Here is a 23893-nt window from a genome sequence, read left to right as displayed (position 1 = left end):
GAAGCTGGGTTTTTTTGCTGGCACTTTCAGAACACCCTTTTCTTTGTAAATTTCAGTGTTACTGTAGTAGGTTGTGTAGATTGTACAGATGCCACTTAACAAGCAGAGTCAGGGCATCCCCCAGGCCTGCAGCATTACTAAAATCTCTGCTCCCCACCAAACAGAATTTGTAAAACAAATGTGTTTGCTTTGGTACAAGTTCACCAGGGTAATTCTCAGCTCCCTTGTCATGTGTTTGACAGTCTCTTACTTATTAGCCTAGAAAATGGACATAACTGATTTTAACATTCAGCTCCCATTGACTATAATCACACCCTCAAACATATCTTAAAAATTATAATGAAATAAATCAATTGTATAATTTGCCCACATTAACCTAGTTTAAAATGCTATGCACAAATAACTTCATACATTGCTCATTTTCCACCATTTTTTTTTATGTTCCAATAAATGTAAAGCTGTTGTATAGTTCACAAATATGCAATACTGTTTGACTCTTTGATTTATTAGCTATTCCAAACAGGATTACATAACCCAGGCAAGAAGAATATTTGATAGTTAATAAAGCAATGCAATTTAAAAAATACCAACATTATTAAACATGTATTATTTAATGCTAAGTGTTCCCTTATGTTGTGGATCAAAAAAATATATAAATATTGACCATAATGTAATGTTTTTTTTTTTTTTTTTTACTTTTATGAAAGAGTGGTCATGTGTGGGTTACATCCCAATAGAATAAAGGAATATTTTATGAGAAATGGATTCGTTCCAATGCTGATTTTGCTGCACATCAGGCTTTGACTTTTCAGTAGAACGTTTGGGAAGATGAAGGAAAGGAGGGCAAAGAAATTAGAGAAAATATAAAACGCCTATATTTTAATATTTTGAAATGTCCAATTGAGACTAACTGTTTGAACAGTAAAATATTTGAAACAAATGGAAAGGGACCTACATCTGACATCCAATTCGGGATATTATTTGCTGCACAGTGTCTTAAAGCAGTAATGATATACAGTTGTAGGTGTGCTCCCCTCATTTCACTTCCCTTAATGCTTCCGTAGGAAGGCACCAATGTCCCAACCAGCCTACCTTCCCGTTTCTTCTCTAGTATCATCTTTATTATGAGCTGGAGTAAGGAACATGATCCTCTAGCCATTTTTTCATGTGGGGTGGCAGTCAAGATCATGGTTAAGCTCACAATTAGGTTCAGGTTTGCCGTTACTATGGGTTTATGGTGAATCCTCTGTGTTTGAGGTTTGCCGACCTGACAATTCTTTGTAACCATAATACACTGCCTGACCTTTGAACTTACCTTAGCAGGCTTAGAAGGGGGTAATAAGGGCTAATAAGTGGGATTTTTTATTAGGCCAAGCCCCTCCCAGGAGACATCACAGCAGCCATACTGACAATGTGCTTTAGCTATGATATTGAATCACGGGGTGTGCTGCTTTTAAAATACAAAGGAAGAAATTAGAATAGTGTTTGTAAGCACCAGCAGATGTAACCCCCTATAGAATGCCCTGTAGGCAGCAAATAAAGATGAGACAAATGTATTTGTCAAATGTATTTGGGTTCAGTTCAAGTTCAGTTCAAGTTGGGTTCAGTGATTATTAAAGTTCAGATGCCAAACCTGAACCTCACTGAAGTCAGTAGGAGCCAAATATTAATGGCTAATAGGCAAGGGATTTTAAAACAAATGGTGTGGGGGACTGGACACTTCCCTGTGGAATATGTATCAAAGCAATTTTCTTTTACATTCTGTTTGGGGGGGAAGCACATTAATTTTAATAATGCTTTAACTGAAACAGTAAAAGTACAACATTTCTTGAAATAATATGCCTGGGGAATGCACTTAATCTGCTTGTGAAGTGGTAAATCTGTATGATGTATACAACCTACTACAAAAAAAAAACTGTTGTTTACAAAAAAAAGTTTAAATTGCCGGTAAAGACAGCTTCACCTGTTTGTAAATAAAACTACATTGGATTCCCTTCATCCATACCAGGCTTTTATCCTAGGGCTTGGTATAGATACTGATAGCAAACCCCACACAAAAAAACATGGCGTTCCACCTAAAAATATACACCAAACCTTTATCATTGATGAGGGTCTGGTCTGGATGTCAAAGGGACAAAATAAAAAAAATAAAAAAACTGCATGGAGTCAAAATCCCACACCAGATCCTTATCTGGGCATACAATCTGGTTGGCCAAAAAAGAAGGGGACAAGTGAGTGGCCCCTTCCCAAACCATACCAGGCATCGTGTCCTCAATATGTCCTCAACATGGGAAGTACCCTGCGGGGTTGTTGTTGTTGTTGTGGATCTATGGGTGGGAGCTTATCAAAATCTGAAAGCCCCCTTTATCAATAAAGGAGCTCCAAAATAGTGCTCCCCCATTGTGAATGAGTAAAGAGTACATAGTAATCAACAGGAGCAGATTGAGTTGGTGGTCAGTGTGTTTTTTCTTTCTTTCTAACAGCCACCCTGTTGAGAAGCTGTCACATTTAGCAGCAGTAGTAATACCAGTGCTAAATGGGAATAGGAAGGGTTTTTACTTTTTTTTCTATTCAGTATTACATCTGTTAATGTTGCTGAAGCATGTATGTTTTCTTCACAGGGCATTTTTGCTAATTGTTTCTGTCTGAAAAATATAAAAAAAAAATGTGAGCTTTTAAATAATATTTAGCCAATAAAAGAAAAAAAAAATTGTGATGGTGGGTGAGAAAATGTTAACCACTTGCCGACCGCCGCAAGTATATATACTGCGGCGGTCAGCCCCGTGCAGGCAAAGTGACGTACCTGTACGTCACTAGCCTGTGAGCCAATAGGGGGCGAGCGCGCACCACCAGAGGCGCGCTCCCGCCCCCGCTCGTTCACGGAAACCTCCGTGCAAGTGACCGGCGAACCCGATGTCCACCGGTCACTCGCGATCGTCAGTTATGGAGGGAGAAATGTAAACACAGCCGCCTGTCATTCTCCCCTGTGTAACAGCACAGATCACACGGTCCTGCTATGTAGAACCATTGATCTCTGCTGTTACACACACAGCCACATCCCTGCACAGTTAGAAACATGCCCCTAGGGACACACTTAAACCCTCCCTCTCCAATAAAGTTAACCCCTTCCCTGCCAGTGTCATTTTTACAGTAACAGTGCATATGTATAGCACTGACTACTGTAGTAATGTCACTGGTACCCCCAAAAGTATAAAAAATGTCAGTCAAGGGTCCGATCTTTCCGCCGCAATGTCACAGTCCCGCAAAAAAAATTGCAGATCACCGCCATTACTCGTTAAAAATAAAACAACAAAAATGACAAAAATCTTTCCCGTAGTTAGTAAACGCAATAACTTTTGCGCAAACCAATCAAAATATGCTTATTGCGATTTTTTTTTACCAAACATATGTAGCAAAAAACAAATTGGCCAAAAATGTTAAATAATTTAGATTTTTACATTTTTTGGGGGGGAATTTCGTATAAAAAAATGTGAAAAATATTGTTATTTTTTCAAAATTTATGCTCTTTTTTTGTTTATAGCGCATGATCAAAAAATCGCACAGGTGATCAAATACCACCAAAAGAAAGCTCTGTTTGTGGGAAAAAAAGGACGTCAAATTCGTTTAGGTACAGCATTGCACGACCGCGCAATTGTCTGTTAAAATCACGCAGTGCCGAATCGCAAAATAGGGTACATGTTCAGCCCCTGAAGTAGAGGAAGGAGCTGTTTTTATAAGCTGGTATGGAAGTACTTGAAGTGCCTGGGTGTGTGATTGGTTTGGGGCCATTTTTTCCTCAATTCCAGAAAAGCCTGGCATGGGAAGGTTGTAACTCGAGAAAATGGAATGGGTGCTGGCAAGTGCTGCTTTTTAGTTTAAAGGGCAAGTAGCTTTTGGCCATAAATAGTATGCTTAATTTTTGCTACTACTTTCCCTTCTTCTCCTGTCCCTGGAGTACAAAAATGTAAATCGGTAAATCATTTTTAACAAAAATTAAAATACGTTAGAAAAAAATTAAGGTGGGTAGAAATATGTTAACTTGAGACCGCCCAAGCCATGAACTGGAGTAAGCAGTCTGCTTTCAAAAGTTCCTCTGGATGTATGATTTAACTACAGTTTTCTCCACACAACCACAACTCCTTTAAGCGTCTCTGCATGCCATTATCACATAGGAGGAGGTAGAGGAGGAAGTTATAAGGCAAAAGGGGGAGTAAAGGAACAGTCACATGCTAATGTGACAAAGGAAGAGATCACATTAGCATGACTTACTATCACCTCCATGTGGAACACTTTTGTCTCTCCTTTTATACCTGCCTGTCATTTTTTTGGATGGCCCTGATTGGGGAAGGACAATCAGCTCATGATCATAGGATTTTATTAGCTCCTGCTGACCTAAATTAAATAAAAAAATATAAAAAAATGTGGAGAAATTGTAGACATGCCTAGCCTCAGCTCAGTGTTGCCCTTCCACAGCATCAATACCAAAAGAATAAAGAATAAAAAATAAATAATGAATGAGTACAAAAATTTAAATAAATATGAGAGAATATAAACATCAAACAAGAAAAATTACCAGGAGAAAAAAAAAATAAAAAATAGAAAATGAGATAGTGGGAATCTCCCACTCTGGGGCTACCCAGACCAGGAACCTTCTGCTAGATTATCCGGGTGAGCTTGCTGTGCAAAGAGCTTGGACAAAGTGGGCAAACTGGCAATGGTTAAAGTGAAGTTTTAGTTCTAAAGATCTAGATGGGCTTTCTCAGATAGAACAATGGCCACAGGACATACCAGAAGCTCTAATGTATACTGTTCAAATCTCCAACCAGTGATCCAGCCTGGGCAAATGTCTATAGAGGGGTTGGGGGGGGGGGGGAGTAATCATTAATCATGTGGTTCAGAAGCTGGGCCTTGCCGCTGTGGTTTAAAAAATAATTTTCAGAGATCAGAGGCACGTTGGTCATCAGAGGGGATTCTTGAACCAGGGAATGTGACAAAAGTTTCTTATGTAGCATGTGACAGTGCTGCATTTTGGGGTCCCTCTAGGATAGTGACAGTATATTGGTTATTTTTGCCTGTATTGGGATCTAGTGGGATGACTACCAATTTGGGGATCCTTGCATTGCTGACTTTAATTGTGGGTCCTTGTGTAGGCATTTAAGCACAAAGGACCCTATTTGTCAAAAATCTGCTTGCGGTAGAGATCCCCAAGTCCCCCTAAATCTAACCCCAGCCATATACAACTCCTAGGATTTGGGAGGGGTAAAACATCCCCCTTGAAACATGCCCCAATTCTACTTTCCCCTCCCCTCCTCACCACCAGCAATCATCCCTACTACATGTCGCATTACCTCTTCTCCTTTATTGCTTGACATTTTTTTTGATGATCCTTATCTGGGGAAGTGAAGACTACCTACTGCCATAGGATACTATGTTTATATGTTGCTGCTACCTGCCCTTCCCCCTGGCCATAGCATTTTCCCCCTCCATTTTCTGATGCCTGTCTCTTTATGCATGGTGGATCCTACCTGCAGCTATGCCTCTAGTGACCTGAGTATATTGAAATAAATTAGAATAAACATGAAACTGGCTGCTAAATGTTTGGGAGCAGAAAGACTATCCTGGTAAAGCAAAGAAAATACTGACATGCCTGGCCTTTGCTGTGTGCAGCCCAACCACCGAATCAAAACAAAAAAATAAGCAAAAAGAAAAAAAATTAAGAAAATAAATTTTGGATGGGGATCTGCCATTCTGGGGCAGCAAACCTTAATTCATTTGTATCTAGGGGAGAGGGTGCAGCATAAAGAGCTTGGACAAAGTGGGGCTCAGATTCACAGACTTGGGGGTGGTTACAGTGAGGCTTTTGTTTGCATTTCCTGAGCCTCAGCTGTGCATGTTTTCCTATGAGACTGTGTAGAGGGGGTTGTGTCCTTTCCTCCACTCGGGTCTCAGATTACTGTAGATAAACATGTACAACATTATGGATTTGTTTCATCTCTGTGTATCACCTGAGGCTACTCGCTATGGGTAAATGTAGAGGTTTACAACCACTTTAAGTTTAAATTAATCAGATTGGGGTGTTGTTGCTGTATTTAAGCCAAGCTACATTTAAAAGAAAAAAAAAACATCACAACATAACATCACAAACAGCTTCATGGCATCTAATTTTATCTCACAAGCATATCATTTATGTTTTTTTTCCAATGTTGCTCTGAAAGTCACATTAAAAGGGGTCTTTCTCTTTCTCTCTCTCCCTCTCCCTCTTTCTCTATTTTTTGCCTCTTAAATGTCCCCCAAGGCAGTGCCCATTTTCCCATGTCAGTTTTTTATGATTGTTTGCTTATTAGCCTCGAAAATAATCCTTAATTTATAAGTACTATTCACCCCTATTAGACTTTATAATGGTCAGTGCTAAGTTTGGATTTTGTGGATTTCAAGCAGTATTCATTTACAACTTTGCCCAACCCAATTAATCAAACCAGGGAAAATTTGTTTATCCCTATTCAAAATGAAATACTTCTATCTCGACAAAGTTAGCCTCTTAACAAAATCACATTATTGCACTTTTATCAGACAATCATGATGAGTTAAATGAGTTAAATGCCTGGATTCAGTTTGCAAACAGTTATATAAATCTTGGTCAAAGTTTGAACTTTGCGATGAACCTAACTGAAGTCTATAAGGGTTGAACATTGTAATTTATTTCTGCTTATTAAATTGGCTAATAACCAAGCTATTGTCAAACAAAAAGCATGGGAAGTTGGGTACTGCCACGAAGGACATGCCCTAATGCCAAAAAAACAAACAAAAAAAACAAGAAACAGGGCTTGGTTATCCAGTCTTTTAAATTATTGGCTTCTGTGTCCAAGGCAATGCACCTTACAGGTTGTTCCATATTGCTGATAGCAATCAAAACTTTTTTTAATCTTTGGAAATGAGAGAAAGGATTAGAAGCTCTTTGTCAGGTTATTGCTGTTTCCATTGGGGGGAACTTTTCTCATTTCTGGTGTGATCACTAAAACAAAAAGTATGCAAAATCTCTTCAATGGAGGCACAGTAGAAAAATAAATTTTTAATTAGAGTGGTGAAAATTGAGAATCTCTGTCAGGTTTTTATTGCTGCCTGTGACCCTGATGAGGAGATCTCCTTACTTCCTGCTTAGTCCCCAGGAAGTGGACAAAGATGACACTGAAAACTTGAAAGGGGTTATTACCCTTATCGACTGTAATCACAATTAAATATACTGTATAATTTAACAGGAGTTGGGCTTTTCAAAAGTTAACAGTTATTTTTTTTTTTAAATCTTCCAAAAGCTGATAATTTACGTTTTTGTGAATACAGAAAGGTTGATTCGCCCACTAGCATCAACATTCTCTTGGAAATTTTGGCACTGATATCTCGTCACCAAAGTTTTTGCCTCTGCCATCTCAGAGCACCTATTCCAAAGCTCCTGAGGGGATTGTTATCTGCTCTCATATTGAAATATAAAGACATACCTAAATTTACGTTTTAGGTCATTCAAGCTACATTTTAGGCACATTCATATAGTGTATCATTATATAAAAATATTAACAAATGATTTTGTCTGTAATAAGAAGGGAGGAGGAGAGAAGCAAAAAAAACACCTATGGTGCAGTAACATTTATTAAATGGAAACAAAACGAAAAACACACAGGTGATGCATTCACAAGGTATCCAGCGAAACAGGCATAAAAAAGTATTGCTGAGTGGCAACTCAAGGGTACCCGTGTGTGCACAGCATCTGCAATGTGTCAAACTCATCTGCAGATGGATGTACAGGTGTCAGGGCTTACCTTGTTTGGAGTCTGTAGCACAGAGATGTATACTCACCCTTGCAGATATCCACAGTCCAAGGTGACCAGGTAAGGAAGCCACCTGGGCTGTGAATCTGTGCACAGGGGCTCGGCAGGAAAGGTGCTCCAATTAGCAGTACTGGCAGGAATACAAACAGGAGGATAGTCCAGGAATAACTGTAGTCAATGGATGCCATGAGTCAGGATAAGGATCAGGAGATGGGAGGAAGATAAGTTCGCAGGATCAACACGGAGCCGAGGTAAAGACAGAAGCCGGAGTCAGTCTGGAAAACACGCTCAGGAAACAAGAACACAGGAACTAAGTCTGTCAACCAGGAACAATGAACTGACACTGCTCTCAGGGAGAGTCAGTGTTTTACACCTTGTTAAACGAGCAATTAGCTCCACGTGGACAATGAGAGAGCATACTCAGGTAAAGTCCAGCCCCCTAGTGCTGCAGGCAATACCAGATAAACAAGACTGTAACCATATGAGCTGGAGTGTGGCTCAGAGGCAGGATGACAGGACAGAACATCAAAGGACCCAGGTTCAAATACCACGTTAGGTACTTATCGGCAGCCACGCCTGGCCGTCTGTATGGCATGTCATTGAGAGAGAGAAGACCACAATTACCTTGAAATCACTGGCGCACTACTGTACCCGCATGGTCTCTGATTTTTGCTCGATTTAAGATCTTGGGTACTCTGTTGCAGGGCTGAACCACTTTGCAAGTGGCTCCAGATTGGACAGAGCCCTAACAGCTCCTGACATTGAGAGATTCCTCCGGCTTCTTCCAGACTCCCTGTACATTCATCTGCAGACTGCTGTGCAGACCTGGGTCCCCTTGAGCTCATACTCACTCAACACTTTTTTGCCTCTCTTGCTTGATAACTTGTAAGTGCATCACCTGTGTTTTTTACATTTGATTCCATTTAAAAAGTGTTACTGCATCATGGGCAGTTTTAGCGCTTCTCTTTTCCCCCTCCCTTCTTGTCTACACAGTGTTCGGGTATCCCAACACACCATTGAGGCTGCCATACCCCCTCCAAGCAGACATTTGTATAGATCAGGGATCCTCAAACTACAGCCCTCCAGCTGTTGAGGAACTACACATCCCATGAGGCATTGTAAAACTCTGACATTCACAGACATGACTATGCATGATGGGAATTGTCGTTCCTGAACCAATAGAGGGCCGTAGTTTGAAGACCCCTGGTATAGATTCTTCAAACTCCCCTATTGATTATCCATTCCACCCTCTGGGACTATTGAACTTATGCCTTATTTTCATTCATTTTTATTTTTAAAATCGATTTTTAAAACATTTGTTGCGATATTTACTCCCTACTGGGTTATTCCCATCAGAGTTAGCTATACTTGTATACCCTTGACCATTTTAATCAGATGAGCACTATGCATGGTCCTTTAGGTTTCAATTATAAACCTATAGTTTGCTGCTAACAGGTGTAGCGCTGAGTATAATATTTAGTGTGTTGATATTGTCTGTAATAAGCATACAATATGCGGAATATTACTTTTTCTTCCAATTTAAACTTTTTATAAAGGTGTCTCAGGATATTTGCTAGTAATACTCCCCTCTGGCAATGGCCACTGCAGGAAATCATTTTCATCACTAGATTTCCCTATGCTTCAGGGCTAAATGAGGCTCCATAGACCTACTCCCTGATGGCGTGTCACTATTAGTGATAGGGAAAGTTTGGTTTGCTGGATATTTGCCAAACAAAGCAGGAAATCCACACACCCCAAACTTAGCAGTGAGCCCTAATAAAGTCTATGGGAGGCAAATGTTTTTTTTCTGGCCATTTTCAAAGTCAATTTGCAAGCTTTTGCTAAAAATAGGACATTGGTAACTGGGCACGGTCATTGGGGACTTTTACCAATAAAAAAAAACAAATAGTAAAAATACCATTCAACTGCAACAGGATATTTTAATTAAAAAAATGCTTTAAATGAATCCTTAGGGGACTTAACATAATTGTTTTGCTTTCATTTTGTTATTAGTACAGTACAAGTTGTCATCAAAAATCTCTTTAGAAACAAAAATTACATGGAGTCCCCCTAAATATTCATAAAAAGACCCTTATCCAGGTATGCAGCCTTTCAAAATTAGAAGTGCACCTTGTAGGGGGGGGGGGGGAAGCCACCATTCCCTGGCAAGGCACCTTGTCCTCATGTTGATGTGGGCCAGGGCCTCAACTCGACAACCTTGGGGAAGTGGGGGTCTGCAGGAGAACTTATCATAATCTAAAAGCTTCCTTTAAAATAAAGGAGGGCCCAGATATTTGGCCATAATAAATGAGTAAGTGGAGCAGAGTAACCCTTGTTACACATTCACAAAAAAATCTGAGCAGCAAATAAAAACATAGCTATGGTAGAAAAAAACATTTAAAAAAAAATTGAAAAATGTCTCAGATGTAAGTCCAATGCCACTTTGGCCATTGATAAATTAATAACTTCCAGGCTCATCTGCAAAAGATTTTGGCAAACAGGCAAATTTGCCAAATCTGGACCCATACATGAAGCTGTAAATGGGGGTTTGGGTCAAACTCATGATCAACATGAAGCTGAAACTTATTCCTTGTCACCACAGAATCCTGCTCTCACTTTGTGATGAGTTGAGCTGATTTTATGTTGGCAATGATTTTATGTCAGCACTATGCTCTAAATCACTGAGGAACGCATCAGTGCTAGAGAAGAGGCAAAGAGGTAATAACCCTATGTGTCAGATGAATGGCCCAAAGACATTTGAAAAAGGCATGTATATATAAATATATATATATATATATATATATATATATACACACAAAACATAAAAACACACGGGGTGGGGGGCCTACATCAAAAGAAAAAAATAATTTGTTGGGAGAGTGGAGTTGGATTTCAAAATCAGAATGTTAGGCTGATCAAAACAAATAAATGGATTCCTCCATCCACAGGTTTGAGGTAAATGAAGGAATCTGTGTCATTGTATTCTGACAGCGGGACTCCTCCACTCTCTGCATACACAAATTGGCTGCAGCGCTGATCAAACACAAATTTTCCAACATTCCTGTTCAAGAGGAGTTGATCACTAGGTCAACTCCTCTCAAATGGGAACAGCCATGGATGGATCAAAATTCACCCTTAACCAGTCACATTTTAATCCATCTATGGCTAGCTTTAGTGTATTATATTACATCCAGCTGCAGCAACAAGGGATGAAGTTTTGAAAAGTTCAGTTCGACCAGAACACCCGAACTTCCCGAAAGTTCGGGTCCAGATTCCAGAACCCCATTGAAATCAATGGGACCTGAACTTCGGTAATCAAAAAACACCATTTTGAAGCCATAAAACCCAATAAATGCCCCTAAAAAGTGCCTAGGGTTCTGGGTCATGCCCCAGGGACTATTAATCACACAAAAAAAGTTCTTAAAAATTGTCGTTTTTGATAGAGAGCCAATTTTTGAAAAAATTATTGGAAAAAAAATAAGATTTCTTTGGATTTAGTGTCTGGGGGGTCTAAAACGTGTACCTGTGAAGTTTCAGCTCTGTAGCATGTCCAGAACCAGAAAAAAAAAGATTGTTTGTCTTAGAATTGCAGTAGAGCAGGCATATGGCTCCGCTATTTTCACACCTGGCCGTTTTTGTTGCAGGCGTTTATTGGGCTTTTTTGTGGATGTCTTTGGAGGCAGGCATAACATCTGAACTTCTGTATAGGGGTTTATACACACACACATATATATACACATACACACATATAGGTGTGAAAGTAGCAGAACCCTATGCCTGCGCTAATGAAATTATTTGCAGGCATAGGGCTCCGCTCCTATCACACCTATCCACATATAGGTGTAAAAGTAGCAGAACCCTATGCCTGCGCTAATGAAATTATTTGCAGGCATAGGGCTCCGTTCCTATCATACCTATCCACAGCATCCTGCTCTCACTTTGTGATGAGTTGAGCTGATTTTATGTTGGCAATGATTTTATGCAATGAAAAAATGCCCAAAAAAACGCCTGCAACAAAAACGCCCAGGTGTGTTGTTGCAGGCGTTTTTTTGGGCATTTTTTAGGCGTCTTTGGAGGCAGGCATAACATCTGAACTTCTGTATAGGGGTATATATACACAAACACACACATATATGTATATATACACATACACACATATAGGTGGGATAGGAGCGGAGCCCCATGCCTGCAGATAATTTAATTAGTGCAGGCATAGGGCTCTGCTACTTTCACACCTATATGTGTGTATGTTTATATATACATATATGTGTGTGTGTATATATACCCCTATACAGAACCTATACAGAAGTTCAGATGTTATGCCTGCCTCCAAAGACGCCCAGAAAATGCCCAAAAAAATGCCTGCAACAAAAACGCCCAGGTGTGTTGTTGCAGGCGTTTTTTTTTTTTGGCCATTTTTTGGGCGTCTTTGGAGGCAGGCATAACATCTGAACTTCTGTATAGGGGTATATATACACACACACATATATGTATATATACACATACACACATATAGGTGTGATAGGAGCGGAGCCCTATGCCTGCAAATAATTTCATTAGCGCAGGCATAGGGTTCCGCTACTTTCACACCTATATGTGTGTATGTGTATATATACTTATATGTGTGTGTGTATATATATACACCTACACAGAAGTTCAGATGTCATGCCTGCCTCCAAAGACATCCACAAAAAAACCCAATAAACGCCTAAAACAAAAACGACCAGGTGTAAAAGTAGCGGAGCCACTACCCTGCTCTACTGCAATTCTAATACAAACAATCTTTTTTCCATGGCGGTCACCCTGACATGGAAGAGTTTGGTCACCCTGCCATAGCAGTCAGAGTCAGTTCACACTACACTACGGTCACCCTGACACTTAACACTTTCCCTACAAAAACTAGATTATTGAATCAAACTATAGTGGAAAATATTACCCTAACTACACTAGATATCCCTTTCCTCACACTAATAATTGCTAAATGACACTTTTGAAGCAGGAGTAACAGAACTGCTTCCACTCTCTTCCACAGCCCCTGTATTACAGTGCTAGAGATTTGGCGGGGCAATGTTATATACTGGGGGCGTATTCACTACTGATTGGCCTCTGGACCCCCTAGTCACTCCAATCACATTCCTAGCATCCTCCTGCCCCCTCAATTGGCTTTTACTGATGGTTCTGGTCCAATCACAGACTTTTAAAGCCCAGTTCCTGTCCCATTGCATTTTGGTCGGTTCTGGTTGCCGAATTCCGAACTTTTTCCGCAAAAAGTTCGGAATTCGGCCGAATTTCGAACAGTCAATGTTCGGGTCGAACCGATGGTCGACCCGAACTGTTCGATCATCCCTAGCAGCAACTCTATTCTAATCCATGGGTAGGCATTCTGTATACACTGTGACCCCAGATTACCTAACTTACATAAGTTAATGGTCTACCAAGTAAACAAGTCTTGCTTTTAGAATCAGTAGTGTAGTGTAATACCAGTCACAGTGATACAAATAATTATTAGGACTCAATATTTAGTGATATATTATCAATTCCATTTGTATTTACAGCAAATAGACAGAAAAGGCTTAATTGCACTTGTTAAAAAAAAGGATAGTGACCTATGGCTAATATAATGTGTTCCTGTATGTGTTTTGCTTTTTTTTTTTTTTTTTTACAATATTCCAAAAGATGAAATGAAAAAAATCCGCGCTTAGGATAATAAAAGTTGATGCTGGCTGCAGCCCACCTGTACACTATATTCCTAGGAGTATAGTAAAATGAAAGATGCAAGAACAGGTTGATGGCGCTGCCAGTATATACCTGCTAATACATTCGCTTTCTAATGATGCTAAAATAAATGTTAGGTATAGAATTGATAAAGTGTCTTGTGCTTCATAAATAAATATTGAATATGAAATAAAGTGTCAGGTGCTTCATACTAATGAAAAAAATCTGGGGTTAAGTGCAAGAAATAGGTAATCAAATTCTGTGAAAAATGTACAATCGTACTGGTGCAAGTTCCAAATATAAATAAATAAATTGGTTCCTAAGTGAGTGAACCTTAAAAATGAGTAAGCCAACCTAAAAAGGATTGATAAAAATATATTGAATCAACCTAAAATCATATATTATTACATACGTGAACTGTGAAATCTTTAAAAAGTGAAAACCCTAAAAAATGCAAGCTCTACAATAAGAAGCATCAAATATTAAAACGCAGGTATATAAATAAGACGCTAAAAATGTAACATCAGAACTACAGGTACTGGTAAGTCCGTAATGGCTAAAAGTCCTAGAAGAGAGGTGAGTCCCACTATGGTGAAACACTCCCTGGATTAGGGGTGCAAAAAGTGACTGGTGCAGGTGCTCTGGCAGAAATTATGGTGATGCTCGAGTGCCGGTGACCATTCAGTGCTCCCCGCACCCCTTGGAACGCACTCACCAGATTTGATCACCCCTGCAGGGGTATCAAGCCTTGGATAAATAATCCTGGGGGTCCCCTTATTACTGTATCGCTAGTATGGTCCAATGTCCTGCCCGAGTCCTCCGTATCGGGGTCCTTACAGTTAGGGTCCACGGGTATATATGTGGGGGAAGAAGGCTTCACATAGAGTAGTACCGTTTTTGTCAAAAGGCTTTATTACATCAAAAAATGGGTACTTACAAACGTGATGGGTAAATAGGCAGGTAAAAACAATAGTCGTTGCGGACTTCCGGGACGCCGTGCGAGCCACGGTCCGGATGTGCGTTCCACTTGGGCGGATGTGGCGTGATGACGCTCTACGTATGTTTCGTCGATTGACGTCTTCAGGAGTAGCGTCATCACGCCATCTCCGCCTCTTATAGCAACATGGTAAACGGGACTTACAAAGCACTCTAATCAAAAACTGGTATTTACGAACATCCAATAGAAAAAGAGTATGTCGTAAACTGTTGCCGGGTAGAATTTGTATGCTGTTCACCTATGTACGGCTGCTTAACTTAACTTCCGGGGACTGGCATATCGTAACTTAGTATTTGGGAAAAGAATATGCAGCGTTGTGTGTCTTATAGGACAAAGAAAAAACAAAATAAAAAATAGTAAAAAAATTATTAAAAAAAGGGGATATGCTCTTGCTTTTGGTGATAAGCTACAAAAAATAATAATAATTAGTTACCCTAAGCAGTAAGATACATATTAGGGCAGCGGAATAAAATATCATACCTAATCAAAAGGTCTGTCTTTTAAACACTAAAATAAGCATAATGTATATATTGCCTTTAATAAAATAAAAATATATATATTTGAAATATATATATATGGTAATTTAAATGTACAATGGATAAAAAACTAAAATAAAAATATTAATATTAGGTATCCAAAATTCCGATGTGAGCCATAATAAACCATACCCCACTGCTTAAGGTCATCATTACTGATGGTTAGACAGTACATATAGACAAACTATTTTTCTTACATGAGGGACTATAGATGTTAGGAGATTAAATTAAGGAGCAGGTTCCTATATTATGTCATTAATAAAGAACTGTTATGCATATAAGATTATAGGAAGGCTCACGGCATTATACATCTAATAAAATAATCACCGATTCCTGATTATAGAGAATATAGTAGCACATAGACGATAGTTGAGGGGGTCAGACTACCCTTTGGGATAAAGTTCGTATAGGGGAATAGATAAGAAGATAATATATTAAAGGTAATTTAGGGAAGATATCAATCTATTGGGAGAAATCTGTCCAGATGGAATGTAAATAAAAGAGGTAATTGTAAGGAAGGACACCCTGATGAGAGAGGAAACCGTCCAGTGGACATCTAAGAAAGGACTTGGTAAGTGTGTCCGAAATACTGAGAGAATAATGATCCTCCCAGATGTGTAGTGTCAAAAGGACACACGTTTATACCGAAAGAAGGCCAAATGGCCAATTTTAAAATATAAATATACTGAATTTTAAAATATAAATATGCTGAATTTTAAAAATTTGAGATAAAACAATTCAAGTCTATATCAAGGTTAAGTCCCTTGGGTTGAAGTGTTTCAAGTAAATATATCCACTTGGTCTCATTCTGAGAGATTTTCCTCTTTTTGCTTTCACCTCTCCAATGTCCCTGAATCGAATCTATACCATAAAAGATTAGCCCTTTTGGGTTTTTATTGTGGACTTCTAGGTAATGTCTGGAGAGGCTGTGTTTCGGAAAGCCGTTTTTTATATTGGTTATATGCTCCCTTATTCTGACATGAAGAGGTCTAGTGGTGCGTCCTACGTATTGTAGATTGCAGGTGCATTCCACAATATACGTGACATGGGTGCTGTTACACGTTATGAGATTGTTAATTTTGTATCTCTTGTGGTTCACCTTTGATTTAAAGTCTAGCATTTTTCTTGGTTGAGTAGGATTATTCCTACAGGCCAGACATTTTCTACATCTGATAAACCCCTTCATGTCAGGGAAGATTTTAACATTTTTTGGGGGATCTATCACATTCTTAACCAAACGATTTCTCAACGTGGGTGCCCTACGGTAAATGAATTTGGGCCTTTCTGGGAGAACTTTGGCCAGTGTTTTATCACTCTTCAGCACCGGCCAGTATCTCCTAAAAATCCTTTCTACCTCTTTATACTGTCTATGGTAGCCTGAAATAAAGGCACATTCGAATTGACCCTTATTCTCCCTTGTTTTAGTTTCCAACAGGGTTTCCCTGTTCATATTCCTGACTTCTTCCCTGGTTTTTTCCAAAAAGTTTTCTTGATACCCTTTCTCTTTAAATCTCTGCATTAAAATAGATGTTTGTTTATCAAAATCTTCCAATTTTCCACAGTTCCTCCTCATCCTCATAAATTGCCCTTTAGGAATATTGTTTTTCCATTTCGGATGGTGGCAACTTGTTTTTGGAATATATCCATTCTTATCTGTAGTCTTAAAAAATGTTCGTGTTTGCAGGTGGCCCCCTTCTTTAAAAATTTGTAGATCAAGGTAGTCGATTTTCTCCAGATTCCAATGTCCAGTAAAGGTCAGTCCATATGGGTTGGAGTTGATTTCTTCCAGAAATTCTTGTAAAGACTCTCTTGACCCCTCCCAAATCATGATAATGTCGTCTATGTAGCGTTTGTAGAATTTAATTTCCGGTAAATTTTGGTTATAAATATGCTGTTCCTCCCACATGTTCATGAAAACATTTGCCACACTGGGGGCATATCTAGCTCCCATGGCAACTCCTTTCGTTTGTACATAGAATGACTTCCCATACCAGAAATAATTACTCTCCATGGCCAGTTTCAGGCCTTCTAATATGTACTGTATCTGAGTTCTCTTCAGACTGTTGTCCTCATAAAGTGCTTGTTTTATTGCACTGAGCCCATCTTTTTGCTTAATGCTGGTATACAATGAATTAGCGTCTATAGTAACCAAGAATTGAGATTCTCCAATGTTTAGATTCCTAATTTCTTTGAGCAGTTGAGTGCTGTCCTTTAAATAGGACTTTCCTTTGGATACAAGTGGTTGGAGAAATTTATCTAAATATTCCCCCAATCGGGAGAATAGGGAGTCCACCCCACTCACTATAGGTCTCCCGGGGGGTTTCTCCAATCTCTTGTGGATTTTGGGAATGTGGTATATTACAGGGGTTTTGGAGGATTCAGGTATCAAATACTTTGCCTCTTTTTCTGTTAAGATGCCAATATCTTTACCCTTTTGTACATATTCCTTAAGTTTCCTGAGGTATTCAATCTTAGGGTTCTTCTTTAATTTTTTATATGTGTCTGGCACTTTCAAGAGGTTCTCCATTTCTTCCTCATAGTCTTTTTTACTCAAAATGACAAGTCCTCCTCCCTTATCTGCTGGTCTAATAACCACATCTTTATTTTTTTCCAAATTTCTAATTGCCTTCCAAATCCTTTTACTGTCTTTGCCATGGGTTTGTAGTTTTTTAAGGTCCTCCTCCACCATTTTTTTAAAAGCTTTAATGCAGTCATTATTTGGTACTTTAGGATTAAAAACCGAATTGTTCCTTAAACCTGTGTGTTTAAAACGTGTGGGTATGGGGTTCTTATGTTCGCCCTTAATCTGAAAGAATTTTTTGACATTCAGTTTCCGAATGAATTTTTGGAGATCTATATAAGTTTCAAACTTGTCTATATCTTTAGAAGGTGCGAACTTGAGCCCTAAATCTAAAATTGCCATTTCTTCTTTACTAAAAACTGTATTGCTGAGATTAAAAATGCCCGTACCTAAAATGTTTTCATGAACATATGGGAGGAACAGCATATTTATAACCAAAATTTACCGGAAATTAAATTCTACAAACGCTACATAGACGACATTATCATGATTTGGGAGGGGTCAAGAGAGTCTTTACAAGAATTTCTGGAAGAAATCAACTCCAACCCATATGGACTGACCTTTACTGGACATTGGAATCTGGAGAAAATCGACTACCTTGATCTACAAATTTTTAAAGAAGGGGGCCACCTGCAAACACGAACATTTTTTTAAGACTACAGATAAGAATGGATATATTCCAAAAACAAGTTGCCACCATCCGAAATGGAAAAACAATATTCCTAAAGGGCAATTTATGAGGATGAGGAGGAACTGTGGAAAATTGGAAGATTTTGATAAACAAACATCTATTTTAATGCAGAGATTTAAAGAGAAAGGGTATCAAGAAAACTTTTTGGAAAAAACCAGGGAAGAAGTCAGGAATATGAACAGGGAAACCCTGTTGGAAACTAAAACAAGGGAGAATAAGGGTCAATTCGAATGTGCCTTTATTTCAGGCTACCATAGACAGTATAAAGAGGTAGAAAGGATTTTTAGGAGATACTGGCCGGTGCTGAAGAGTGATAAAACACTGGCCAAAGTTCTCCCAGAAAGGCCCAAATTCATTTACCGTAGGGCACCCACGTTGAGAAATCGTTTGGTTAAGAATGTGATAGATCCCCCAAAAAATGTTAAAATCTTCCCTGACATGAAGGGGTTTATCAGATGTAGAAAATGTCTGGCCTGTAGGAATAATCCTACTCAACCGAGAAAAATGCTAGACTTTAAATCAAAGGTGAACCACAAGAGATACAAAATTAACAATCTCATAACGTGTAACAGCACCCATGTCACGTATATTGTGGAATGCACCTGCAATCTACAATACGTAGGACGCACCACTAGACCTCTTCATGTCAGAATAAGGGAGCATATAACCAATATAAAAACCGGCTTTCCGAAACACAGCCTCTCCAGACATTACCTAGAAGTCCACAATAAAAACCCAAAAGGGCTAATCTTTTATGGTATAGATTCGATTCAGGGACATTGGAGAGGTGAAAGCAAAAAGAGGAAAATCTCTCAGAATGAGACCAAGTGGATATATTTACTTGAAACACTTCAACCCAAGGGACTTAACCTTGATATAGACTTGAATTGTTTTATCTCAAATTTTTAAAATTCAGCATATTTATATTTTAAAATTCAGTATATTTATATTTTAAAATTGGCCATTTGGCCTTCTTTCGGTATAAATGTGTGTCCTTTTGACACTACACATCTGGGAGGATCATTATTCTCTCAGTATTTCAGACACACTTACCAAGTCCTTTCTTAGATGTCCACTGGACGGTTTCCTCTCTCATCAGGGTGTCCTTCCTTACAATTACCTCTTTTATTTACATTCCATCTGGACAGATTTCTCCCAATAGATTGATATCTTCCCTAAATTACCTTTAATATATTATCTTCTTATCTATTCCCCTATACGAACTTTATCCCAAAGGGTAGTCTGACCCCCTCAACTATCGTCTATGTGCTACTATATTCTCTATAATCAGGAATCGGTGATTATTTTATTAGATGTATAATGCCGTGAGCCTTCCTATAATCTTATATGCATAACAGTTCTTTATTAATGACATAATATAGGAACCTGCTCCTTAATTTAATCTCCTAACATCTATAGTCCCTCATGTAAGAAAAATAGTTTGTCTATATGTACTGTCTAACCATCAGTAATGATGACCTTAAGCAGTGGGGTATGGTTTATTATGGCTCACATCGGAATTTTGGATACCTAATATTAATATTTTTATTTTAGTTTTTTATCCATTGTACATTTAAATTACCATATATATACAGTGGGTACGGAAAGTATTCAGACCCCCTTACATTTTTCACTCTTTGTTATATTGCAGCCATTTGCTAAAATCATTTAAGTTCATTCTTCTTCCTCATGAATGTACACATAGCACCCCATACTGACAGAAAAACACAGAATTGTTGACATTGTTGCAGATTTATTAAAAAAGAAAAACTGAAATATCACATGGTCCTAAGTATTCAGACCCTTTGCTGTGACACTCATATATTTAACTCAGGTGCTTTCCATTTCTTCTGATCATCCTTGAGATGGTTCTACACCTTCATTTGAGTCCAGCTGTGTTTGATTATACTGATTGGACTTGATTAGGAAAGCCACACACCTGTCTATATAAGACCTTCCAGATCACAATGCATGTCAGAGCAAATGAGAATCATGAGGTCAAAGGAACTGCCTGAAGAGCTCAGAGACAGAATTGTGGCAAGGCACAGATCTGGCCAAGGTTACAAAAAGATTTCTGCTGCACTTAAGGTTCCTAAGAGCACAGTGGCCTCCATAATCCTCAAATGGAAGACGTTTGGGACGACCAGAACCCTTCCTAGAGCTGGCCGTCCGGTCAAACTGAGCTATCGGGGGAGAAGAGCCTTGGTGAGAGAGGTAAAGAAGAACCCAAAGATCACTGTGGCTGAGCTCCAGAGATGCAGTCAGGAGATGGGAGAAAGTTGTAGAAAGTCAACCATCACTGCAGCCCTCCACCAGTCAGGGCTTTATGGCAGAGTGGCCCGACGGAAGCCTCTCCTCAGTGTAAGACACATGAAAGCCCGCATGGAGTTTGCTAAAAAACACCTGAAGGACTCCAAGATGGTGAGAAATAAGATTCTCTGGTCTGACGAGACCAAAATAGAACTTTTTGGCCTTAATTCTAAGCGGTATGTGTGGAGAAAACCAGACGCTGCTCATCACCTGTCCAATACAGTCCCAACAGTGAAGCATGGTGGTGGCAGCATCATGCTGTGGGGGTGTTTTTCAGCTGCAGGGACAGGACGACTGGTTGCAATTGAGGGAAAGATGAATGCGGCCAAGTACAGGGATATCCTGGACAAAAACCTTCTCCAGAGTGCTCTGGACCTCATACTGGGCCGAAGGTTTACCTTCCAACAAGACAATGACCCTAAGCACACAGCTAAAATAACGAAGGAGTGGCTTCACAACAACTCCGTGACTGTTCTTGAATGGCCCAGCCAGAGCCCTGACTTAAACCCAATTGAGCATCTCTGGAGAGACCTAAAAATGGCTGTCCACCAACGTTTACCATCCAACCTGACAGAACTGGAGAGGATCTGCAAGGAGGAATGGCAGAGGATCCCCAAATCCAGGTGTGAAAGACTTGTTGCATCTTTCCCAAAAAGACTCCTGGCTGTATTAGATCAAAAGGGGGCTTCTACTAAATACTGAGCAAAGGGTCTGAATACTTAGGACCATGTGATATTTCAGTTTTTCTTTTTTAATAAATCTGCAACAATGTCAACAATTCTGTGTTTTTCTGTCAGTATGGGGTGCTATGTGTAAATTCATGAGGAAGAAGAATGAACTTAAATGATTTTAGCAAATGGCTGCAATATAACAAAGAGTGAAAAATTTAAGGGGGTCTGAATACTTTCCGTACCCACTGTATATTTCAAATATATATATTTTTATTTTATTAAAGGCAATATATACATTATGCTTATTTTAGTGTTTAAAAGACAGACCTTTTGATTAGGTATGATATTTTATTCCGCTGCCCTAATATGTATCTTACTGCTTAGGGTAACTAATTATTATTATTTTTTGTAGCTTATCACCTCATGGTGTGTATTTTCTAGAGCATTATGTGCAATAAGAAGCCATTATTTGTTTGTCAACAATATGGTAACTAGGACTCGATCTAAATTCCATCCACTAAAGACATTATATTGATTAAAAGCAAGAGCATATCCCCTTTTTTTAATAATTTTTTTACTATTTTTTATTTTGTTTTTTCTTTGTCCTATAAGACACACAACGCTGCATATTCTTTTCCCAAATACTAAGTTACGATATGCCAGTCCCCGGAAGTTAAGTTAAGCAGCCGTACATAGGTGAACAGCATACAAATTCTACCCGGCAACAGTTTACGACATACTCTTTTTCTATTGGATGTTCGTAAATACCAGTTTTTGATTGGAGTGCTTTGTAAGTCCCGTTTACCATGTTGCTATAAGAGGCGGAGATGGCGTGATGACGCTACTCCTGAAGACGTCAATCGACGAAACGTACGTAGAGCGTCATCACGCCACATCCGCCCAAGTGGAACGCACATCCGGACCGTGGCTCGCACGGCGTCCCGGAAGTCCGCAACGACTATTGTTTTTACCTGCCTATTTACCCATCACGTTTGTAAGTACCCATTTTTTGATGTAATAAAGCCTTTTGACAAAAACGGTACTACTCTATGTGAAGCCTTCTTCCCCCACATATATACCCGTGGACCCTAACTGTAAGGACCCCGATACGGAGGACTCGGGCAGGACATTGGACCATACTAGCGATACAGTAATAAGGGGACCCCCAGGATTATTTATCCAAGGCTTGATACCCCTGCAGGGGTGATCAAATCTGGTGAGTGCGGTCCAAGGGGTGCGGGGAGCACTGAATGGTCACCGGCACTCGAGCATCACCATAATTTCTGCCAAAGCACCTGCACCAGTCACTTTTTGCACCCCTAATCCAGGGAGTGTTTCACCATAGTGGGACTCACCTCTCTTCTAGGACTTTTAGCCATTACGGACTTACCAGTACCTGTAGTTCTGATGTTACATTTTTAGCGTCTTATTTATATACCTGCGTTTTAATATTTGATGCTTCTTATTGTAGAGCTTGCACTTTTTAGGGTTTTCACTTTTTAAAGATTTCACAGTTCACGTATGTAATAATATATGATTTTAGGTTGATTCAATATATTTTTATCAATCCTTTTTAGGTTGGCTTACTCATTTTTAAGGTTCACTCACTTAGGAACCAATTTATTTATTTATATTTGGAACTTGCACCAGTACGATTGTACATTTTTCACAGAATTTGATCACCTATTTCTTGCGCTTAACCCCAGATTTTTTTCATTAGTATGAAGCACCTGACACTTTATTTCATATTCAATATTTATTTATGAAGCACAAGACACTTTATCAATTCTATACCTAACATTTATTTTAGCATCATTAGAAAGCGAATGTATTAGCAGGTATATACTGGAAGCGCCATCAACCTGTTCTTGCATCTTTCAATATTCCAAAAGATACTTACATTCGAACTCAGTAAGTTTATACAGCACTAGGAAATTTTACAGTCTTAATGCTGGACTCTTTCCAATTCAATCAATGATTTTGAACTATGTAAAGTATGGTTTTACCTGGGATTTTAGAATAAGCTTCTTAAGCCAGTGATTTTTTGTGTGTGTGTTTTAGGACAGCTGTCATTGATTTGAGACAATCTCAATATTCATTTTGAAAGTTTAAAAATCTATAATCCTATGTCCCATATTATGCAAACACTCATCATCTAACTTTAAAGTTTCTGAGAAAACTGGAGGATGTAGTGTGCTGTCACGTGTTTTCTGTGAATGGAGGAAACATGACAGAGGAGACATGGTTACTGCATCAAGCTGCTGGCCATTTAACAAGAAACTAAGATTGCTTTGCCACACCCCTTATCCTAGGCGGCCATAGCATAACAATTTACCCATGAAATTGTGGGCACCACTTAGTGTTCACCACAGCATGTTACAGAGGCAGTAACATGCCCATTATCAGGTTATATGGAAGAAGAGTGTGAAACAAAGGCAATGTTTAAGTAAATATGACCTGGCTATTGGAATTCAAGTATTTCCATAATTTTAATAAGTAATAATAATGCATGCAGCCAGGGCCAGCCCTACCATGGGTCCCACTGGGTCCATTGGACCTAGGCAGAACTTTG

The sequence above is a fragment of the Pelophylax lessonae genome (genome assembly GCF_965119305.1).
Source record: "Pelophylax lessonae genome assembly, chromosome: 10".
NCBI lineage: Eukaryota > Metazoa > Chordata > Amphibia > Anura > Ranidae > Pelophylax > Pelophylax lessonae.
Note: the sequence above shows the minus strand (reverse complement) of the source record.